The 9,798-nt window shown below is 34.0% G+C and overlaps 1 long non-coding RNA gene across 1 annotated transcript; it reads right to left on the bottom strand.

Annotated features, from left to right (window-relative positions):
* Positions 1-4,342: 4,342 nt before the first annotated feature.
* Positions 4,343-6,645, bottom strand: LOC136070853 (uncharacterized). Its single transcript, XR_010632087.1, has 3 exons — positions 6,602-6,645; positions 6,410-6,492; positions 4,343-4,466 (listed from the first exon to the last, which is right to left on the bottom strand). It is a non-coding gene; the product is annotated as an uncharacterized LOC136070853 (long non-coding RNA).
* Between the last annotated feature and the right edge of the window lie 3,153 nt (positions 6,646-9,798).

The following is a 9,798-nucleotide window of genomic DNA, read 5'->3' as shown; positions in this document are numbered from 1 at the left end:
ACCAGCACGATGAAAAATAACTTACTCCCAAAACAATATTTAAAAAGAGATGGCCTCGTCACCTCCAGATAACCTAACATAGTGATCTACACCTTTTTCAACTTCAATTGTCAGTAAGATTTGAGTCAAAGAGATGTAGGGTATGTTTGGATTGAACTTATTATTGCTAAAACTGAAAACTAAAAATTGAAAACCGAAAACGTTGTAGCAAAATAATTCTTAAATGTGTGAATAATATAGTGGGACCCATTTTTAATATTTTTAAATGCGTGAACAGTACTGCTATAGTGCATGAACAATAATTTTTGTCTCTTGCACAATAAATTCATGTGATTTTACTATTCATGCGCTAAAACAAAAAAAAAAAAAAAAAAAAAAAAAAAAAAAACCCAAAACGCTGAAATTGAAACGCGCAAAACGCACAATCCAAACTGCCTTGTAATGTTCTTTTCCTTGTTTTGACTGTGGTCTCAAAGGTCCTGCTCAACATTCCACTCTTCTTTTGTCCGTCCTATCCATTTTTGTAAAACTTAATATGACCTAAAACTGCGCAAGAACTAGGATCATGGTTTGGTATTCAATTATATACTTATATTAATGGGGTCTTTGCCATTTGAGACTATGTAACGGCTCTCCTTTCAATACCAAAATAATAAATATAGTTGAGAATTTGATGTTCTTATCCTCACTATCAACCGACTCTTATAGAATATTTTGATTTCATATTTGAGCACTTTCTTTGTTTGTTTGTATGGGAAAAGTCCAACAAAATACAATAATAAATATATAATGGCCTCTTTATTTTTGTGGTAATTGTGCCATGTTTGAACACTTTCTTTACAATTGCCCCTATGAATGAATCCAAAATAACTTTATTAGGCAAAATTCCATCTGTGCTATTTTTATGGTCATTAGGCCAAGTTTGAACACTAATAATTTGACTTGTTATGATTAGAGTGATATTACTTTCATCTGGGTCTAATTTTATTATTACTTTTATTATACATCAATCATAACAAGTCATGTTATTAGCAGTTATAAAAAGAGAAGTAATGAAAAATATTGTCCTAGACTTATTATAGTATTTTAAATGCTCTTGCTCTTCTTTATGATCTTGCAAAATGAAGGCCACAAAATCTTGTTAGATTATTTTAATATAAAAAAGGGTAAATTGTAAAGTACACTCCTAATGTTTGGGGTTACTTGGAGTTTACACCTTGAAGTTTGAAAAATTGGATTTTACATCTTAATTAAAGTTTACTTTTGTTAGCAAAATCAGACCCTCTGTTAGTAGTTCGCTAATGTGTCCGTTAAGTGCCACATCACATTGTGACATTTGCTAGTTGGACCAATTAAATAGTGACATGTGTTATTAACTATTTAATGTCTTTAACTAAAATTAAAATAAATTTATATTTTTTTATAGCATTTTTTATTTTTAGGTTATTCAAAATTTCCCCAAGATTCTCTTTCCAAAGAAACACTAAAAAATGACAATGTGATGCAAAAATCCAAATGAATCCAGCCATATACAAACAGCAGGAAAAAAAAAATCCCAGCATTTTCTGGGTAACCAAACATAAAATTTTCCCAAGAAACCCAACACAATAATTAATGAGCAAAACCAACAACCAAAATACTTAAAATACAATATTTTGGGCATTCAAAATTTTCTCAAGAAATCAAGATTTTCTATCCAAATAAACCCTAAAAAATTCAACTCAAATTAAAAACCCATTCTAAAACAGACAAACAATTTCAACAGGGCACATATCAAAACCCACGGATAAAAAATCAAATGCCGTTGTAGTTTCTGTTTTTATACCACTATTAATAAATCAAATGCCCTTCTTTCTTTGTCTTTTGAAGTAAATCTTAATTGGTTTAATATTAATCCTTTAGAATAAAAGGCATCTCCTTAATTTTGATACAAGTAAAACATTTCATAAGTTGCTCAACACATACTTTTTTGCTGAATGAGATCACACTTGATACTATTATAAATGGATAATGTATAGTATATTATAATTTATGGAAAGCTTGGATCACCTTTTAATTTTTTTTTTTTAAGAGTTTCCAAATCTCTTATTCAATCATTAGAAACTTTACTAATTGAGCTAACTGGAATCCGCGATAATAATTGACTACTATATATATATATATATATATTATAATATCCATCTATAATACTATATGATTATAATAACTTTTCCATTCTTAGATGCTTTTGAAGTCCTTTTTCTGAATTCTTAAGAAAGAACACAGAGAGCTAACTACATCTATCTGAAGACTAGAGCTATCATTTAGAACACTTTTTTTTTTTTTTTTGTGAGAATGATCATTTAGAACACTTAATTAAACATAAAATATCCAATTTTTGAAAAATGGGTTCTATGTAGAATAAAAAATACCCACCTAAATCAATTTGAAAAAAGAAAAAGAAAAAGAGAGCGGATTCACATGCAATCAAGAATATGATCCATTTCCGCAACACAAATATGAATGCACCAAAAAATAAACTACAATCCAATGAAATAACTCTCTAGTCTCTACTCAGATAATTGAAGAAGATTTCAAATCAAAGTAGAAAGGATCAAAGGAAAGAGTGTTGTCACCTTAGCTCATTGGCTCTGCTAGAGAAAGAGATAAAAAGAATTTCGTAAAGAGGGTGCAAGATAAGCGGATCCCAATATCCAAAGCTAATCTATGAAATGAAAATTATTAAATACTCCGGGAGTATCATAAATGCGTACTTTCTCATCTCACATAAATTGTGGATTTCATCATGAATTTAATTAGTGGGACAAGAGGGAGTACGCATTTATGGTATTCAGGGAGTACTTAATAATTACCTCCAATGAAAGAAAGAGAGAGAAGAACAGGTTTTCTTTAAAAATTAAGGAAGTTTAAGGCTGGTACTGAAGTTCTTTAAAATTATAAATTAGCCCCAATTGGAATCCCCAAGTTGGTCCGCCCAGTACAAGTCTTTATTTGCTCCTCTTTCTTAAAGTAGCCCCCGAGCCATGGTGCCCACTATGTTATCCCAACATTGATTGAGTATATCTATGTTATGTTTTGTTTGTTTTTAACGAGTAGATCTATCTTAGCAGTTGTTGGGCTAACTCGTTAATATACAAAGCTAATGGTTAGGGCACGGGTTGTGGATTGATGGTTTCAACTTTCAAGTGAAGACTGCTACCTACAGCCCCGAGTGGACTCGAAGGTCTTGGCCAACACCATCTAGGGCCGGGCAAGGTCTACTATGTGTGCATTTGCCTATAGTTTGGCTCTTTTGGTTAGAAACTTGTTTGATGATGTCAAACAATATGTCAAAATGTAACATATATCTATCGTTAATGAGGTTACCATTATGAGCTACCCAAACTTTGTCATTTGAATGACAATTATTATTTAAAATATAAATAAATATATTAAATTAGTAAAAATTGAAAAATTACATAAAAAAATTATAGGAAAAAGTTGAGTCATTTGTAAATACTATTTTCTCTTAATTAAATTGTATTAAATTCATAATATTTAATACAAAATAATTAAAATAAATGCTTAAAATTATGTAATATTGACTAAATTCATACTGTAGGGTCAAGATTTGTAGCCCAAGCCCAAAAGATTTGGATTATGAGTCCAACGAGCCCAAAACAATGAATTTGTAAAGAGTGGGTGAAAGACACTACAACAAAATGTATTTTCAGTGACGAAAAAATTCGTCACTAAAAGTCCAGTTTTTCGTCACTAAGGACCTTTAGTGACGAAATTGGACTTTTAGTGGCAAAACTCGTTTCGTCACTATAGCCCCGTCACTAAAAGTCCTGGTGACGAAAAATTTCGTCACTAAAAGTCCGATTTGATTTAAAAAAAAAAAAAGAACTTTTAGCGACGAAAACGTTTCGTCACTAAATGTTTTTCTCACTAAAAACACTATTCAGTGACGAATAATTTCGTCACTAAAACTATATTCGGGTACGTATAGTAACGAAAAAATTCGTCACTAAAACTATTTTTAAGAAAATCCATGCACATATAGTGACGAAAATTTTCGTCACTAAAACCATTTCTTACAAAATTTTGCTATATTTAGTGACGAAATTTTTGTCACTAAAACAAATTTTTATTGCTATATTTATGACGAAAAAATTCGTCACTAAAACTTATTTTCTATTTTCATTTTTTCATGGCTTTGATATTAACCTGTAACTTGTCATTACATTATTTAAACCTCACATTTGAATAACACATTTATTTCAACACATTTATAAAAAAAGATCCATACATTCCACAAGTAAAAAATAAAACAAGTATCAAATTCAAACTTATTCCATACAATAATTGTTTGCAATACATACAATAACTCTAGCTAAACCCTATTTTAGAACTAACGGATGATGTCCTCATATGTCTTCAAGTAATGCCAAAAGTAAATCCCTTAAAAGCCACTAATAAGAAATCTGCACAAATATAAAAACAATATTTCATTAAAATTGTAAAGTAAAAACATTAACTATATTATAAGAAACATTTCTAACAATGCATTAATCAATAAATTAAAATCACAACTCCTAATGTATAAGTTATAAAAAGCAAATAAAATACTAATATATGGATGGCTTAATCTGCCATCGGGTGTCTTACCTATTGTCATTCAACTTTTATCCATGTTTGACTACAATTACAAGATGAATGCTACTTTAGTAAAATAAGGACAACTCATGTATAATATATTTTAACATCTAAGTCTATAAGCTACTTAGATAAAGTTCTATCTCGTACATAAATGCACAAGTCTATATTAATCCTTAAACCAATTTCCAACATCACATATATAAAGTTTTACAAGTATTGAAATGAAATAAAATATTATTCATCACATCTAATCAACAATACTCATTAACATTTGTAAGAAATGAAAAACACTTCTAATATTAGTTTAACCCATCTTATAACACCATGCAAACCACCCGCTTGCTTCAACACAACAATACCACAAAACCAATCACAAACATCACAAGTACAATGCTTACAAGTATTGAAATCGAATAAAGGAACACAATTGCTACTAATCAACAAGTTTCATTAACATTTTCAAGAAATGAAAAACACTCCCAATATGAATTTAACCCACCTCATAACACCATGCAAGCCACCCACTTGCTCCAACACAACAACCAACCACAAAACTAATTTCCAACATCACAAGTATAGAGTTTTATAAGTATTTAAATCAAATAAAATAATATTCATCACATCTAATTAACAATATTCATTACATTTGCAAGAAATGAAAAACACTTCCAATATGAATTTAACTCACCTTATAACATCATGCAAGCCACCCGCTTGCTCTAACACAACAACCCACCACAAAACCAATTTCTAACATCACAAGTATAGAGTTTTACAAGTATTTAAATCAAATAAAATATTATTCATCACATCTAATTAACAATACTCATTATCATTTTCAAGAAATGAAAAACACTCCCAATATTAGTTTAAACCATCTTATAACATTATGCAAGCCACCCACTTGCAACAACACAACATACCATCATAAATTCAATTTCCAACATCACAAGTATACAGTTTTATAAGTTTTTAACTAGAACTTACTTACTTTGCTCAAGCTAAGTTTACAACTTTAAAAAAAAAATCCAAAGTTACTACAAACAATGTGTATTTAGCCTGCAAAAGAAAAGTTAAATTCATAAGTACAAAAGTTAAAGAAAAGCTTGACATACCACCACAAAGTTAAAGAAAAGCTCATACAAGGGGAGCTATATCATTAGGAGAAGGCATTATTATGTTTCTAGAGTTAAATTTACAGATACTTCAACTTTCATTGGAAAGCCAAACATATATATAAAAACCAAAAAGTATGGATTGATACTGAACTAAACTCAATGCTTTTGAGTGAATAGACCATTGTCCAATTGGTCTAATTCAAAACTTACATCCATAACTTTGATGGTTCTCCTACACCACATTACCCATTGTCAGATGTACCTTTCTTTTTGGTGGAAGAACTTCAGAATTATTCAGCAAAAATAGATGTATAGGACAGAAAGTACAAAGGTGCGTTTGTTTCACAACAAATATTTTGACCTGAATTCCCAAGAGATGGACAGACTAATTAAACACCTCAAATAATATCAGATTCTGTATAGTTTCCTTTCATATATGCTAGCTATATTGACAGCAAGCAACAATAAAAATGGAGTCTTCAATGAACATCAAATATCCCTTCCCAACAAAAATTAAAATACATAAAAATAACTTGTTGATAAAGAATCTTCTATGAACTACAGACATCATTAGAAGATAAAATCAGTGAAAACTTGTTAGCAGCAAGAGTTTATTACAATATTCTTACAGTCTATAAGCTATGAATTACTTGCATCGGTTGTGAACCAGTGTCATGGAGTCCCTAGCTTGACACTCTTCCTTCAACCATATCTTGGGTTCAGTTTATTTGCCCTGACAAAACTCACTAGTCAACAACTACTAAATACATTCATTTCAACAAAAACAATTACTATGACACAAATTAAACCAATAATCATCACAACACTCCAAATGAAATTACCTCTAAATAATCATACCCTTTAGAGATACCATCCTCTCAACATCTAATCAAAACACAATCCAAATCAGTACAAATATCCCAAAAGTCAAATATGAGTTTAAAAAATTGTATAAGAAGCAAAAGGAGAAACTAACCAGATGGGTTAAGATTTCTCACTGAAGTGTTGCCGCCGAGATGAAGCGCCGCGAACAACGATCTGAAGCGTCGCAGTCTGGGCTTCTGAAGCGCTGCGAACGGCGAACTACAGCGCTGCGACGGCAAGCTCAAGCTTCGCGACGGCGTGAGCTCAAGAGTCGCGACGGCGCGAGCTCAAGCGTCGCAACGGCGAGCTCAAGCGTCGCGACGGCGAGCTCAAGCGTCGCGATCGCGAGCTCAAGCGTCGCGATCGCGAGCTCAAGCGTCGCGATCGCGAGCTCAAGCGTCGCGACGGCGCGAGCTCAAGCGTCGCGACGGCGCGAGCTCAAGCATCGCGACGGCGAGAGCTCAAGCATCGTGACAGTGCGAGCTCAACCGTTGCGATCGAGAGCTCAAGCGTCGCGACCGAGAGCTCAAGTGTCGCGACGGCGCGAGCTCAACCATCGCGACGGCGAGCTTAAGTGCCGCAACGACGAGCTCAAGCGCCGCGACGGCGAGCTCAACCGTCGCGATCATGAGCTCAACCGTCGCGACGGCTTAAGCTCAACCGTCGCGACAGCGAGCTCAAGCGTCGCGACGGCGATCTGGGCTTTCTCCATTTCGAAAGCCCAGATTGCTTTATCGGCGACGGTAGGCTTTATCGGCAACGGTGAGGTTTCAAAAAAAAAAAAAAAAAAAAAAGGGTTTCTCTGTGTTCTTGACTGAAAATTTGAGTGGGTGAGTGTTTTTTGTTCTGCTAAGTGGGTGAGTGTTATTTTTGGTTTGGAGTATTTATAGTGGTATTTAGCGACGAAAATATTTTGTCGCTAAAGACCACTTTTAGTGACGAAACTGAAATTTGTCACTAGAAGTGGGAAATAGCGACGAAATATCAGTTTCGTCACTAAAAGTGGTCTTTAGTGACGAAATGTTTTCGTCGCTATTGTCCACTTTTAATGACGAATTTTTGTTTCGTCACAAGAGGACCCAGAATTTGTTACACTTTTAGCGACGATTTTATTTTCGTCACTAAAGAGACCATATTTTGTTCAGATTTTTAGCGACGAAATTCAACTTTCGTCACTGTAGCGTACTTTTAGTGACGAATTATGATTTCGTCACTAAAAACATTTAAGTGCAAAACCATTATTATTTTTAGTGACGAATAGTTTTCGTCACTAATTCTTCCTTATAGTGACGAAATAATTTTTGTCACTAATACTATCACAGCAATACCTACAGTGACAAAATATTTCGTCACTAAAAATTTCAACTTTTAGTGACGAAATATTTCGTCACTATAGCTTAATTAAACTTGCGCCAAAATTTCCCTCCACTGGCGCCTATTTTTTAGATCACAATAGCGACGAAATTTATTTTTCGTCGCTAAATGTTATAATTTTTTTCACTATTAGTGACGAAATTCATATTTCGTCACTAAAGCTGTATTTTTAGCGACGAAAAATATTTCCTCACTAATTTTCGTCGCTAAAAATACATTTTGTTGTAGTGAGAGCTAGACTGAGTGATCTGAGCAACGTCTCATGCAAATTACAAAGGATGAACAAGTATAAAAACACATGTAAAATTCAAGTAGATTGATGTCCGAAGAGATAAATTAGTGTTTGAAAGACTCATACAATTATTAGAACTACAGTCACTCTTCTCTTCTCTTTTCTCTTCTTAATTTCCGACCCCCTCTTATGGGAGATCTTTTACATTTATATAGTTTTCTTTTAGACTATCTTGATCGTCCACTTGTCTCCATCTAAACGTTCACTTGAGTACACATCCCATCAGATATCTTCATCGGTTCTCCATAAGTGGCGGTAGTTGGGATTGCACTGTTCAGAGGTATTTTCCACATTAATGTGGCCAGAAAAGTTGCTGTAGTGCATTTAATGCGGTGGTAGCAGCTTTTCTTTTAGATATTTCTCCGTTCTTATCATCTCCATACATGCCCGGAGTTTATCCTTATCATTGGAATCGCTAGGAAAATCACTCGAACCTCCCAGGTATTTGCTTGACCGAAACTCTTTATATTCGGGGAGAATACACTCTTTGAACTACTGATGCTCTCTTCGGATCATATTCCTCAATCATTTCCAGGTATATCTCGCCCACATGGAATCTTTCTCAATCATTTTCTTCTCTTTGGACGCACAATAATCTTCAAGTAGGGCCTTAGGCCCAATACATAATGCTGGGCTTTTACCCCCACAATAGCCCCTCAAAATTTTAATTTTTCCCTCGTATTCGAGGAGAAAAGTAGGATTTTGATTTGTCACGAAATAAAAGCTTAAAACACAAAAATACCTGAGTTTACACGTGGGGGCATAAATTTAGGTGCTTTATCATTGCTGTTGATGTTTCGGTATTTACGAAACGCTATTAACTACTTTAGGTAGCGTTTTGTCTCTTGCATTCAACGGTGGACCATCAATCCAACGGATGATGTTCTTTCTCAAGATTTGGGCGGGATAACTCCCACCCACTTTCTGGCCCCTATATAAAGCCTCAAAGAAGACTTTCTCTCTCTTACTTTGCAATCTCTTACTCTCCAGCGAACCCAAACGTTCGAGCTCATCAAAATTTTCAAATCATCCATCTCATTTCTGTAAGAATCCACGCAAATCCTTTCAAGGATTTAAGGATCATTCCCCAACTTAGTTTGTGTAAGTTTTAATATCCTCGAACCCTTCATCCTCTTCTCGGCCAACGCTCTCGGCCTTCAAACTCTCATTTCCCAGTTATTCTTCTCTGTGCCTCCCTCTAGTTAACCCAAAAATGGGTAGATTTCAGTATCTTGTCAATAGTTCTGCCTTAATAGAGACATTTAAGGAAACATACGGCATACCACAGGGAGTAAACCTGAGGTATTGTCCCCTAGAAATGATATTAACCGACCAAAGAGAGGGAGAAGTCATAATCCCTATGATTGCATTCATAGAATGAGGAATGACTCTCCCTATGGGTTTTGTTACCAAAAATTATCTTCGTAACCATAGACTTTCTCCTGATCAGTGCTCCTGCCTTCCCAAGTCTAACAAAGGGATGAAAGACGACTATCTGATCGTTCAAGC

This window comes from Quercus suber, unplaced genomic scaffold (assembly GCF_002906115.3).
Source record: "Quercus suber isolate HL8 unplaced genomic scaffold, Cork oak 2.0 scaffold_265, whole genome shotgun sequence".
In the NCBI taxonomy this organism is placed as follows: Eukaryota; Viridiplantae; Streptophyta; class Magnoliopsida; order Fagales; family Fagaceae; genus Quercus; species Quercus suber.
Note: the sequence above shows the minus strand (reverse complement) of the source record. Positions and strands in the feature narration are given on the sequence as shown.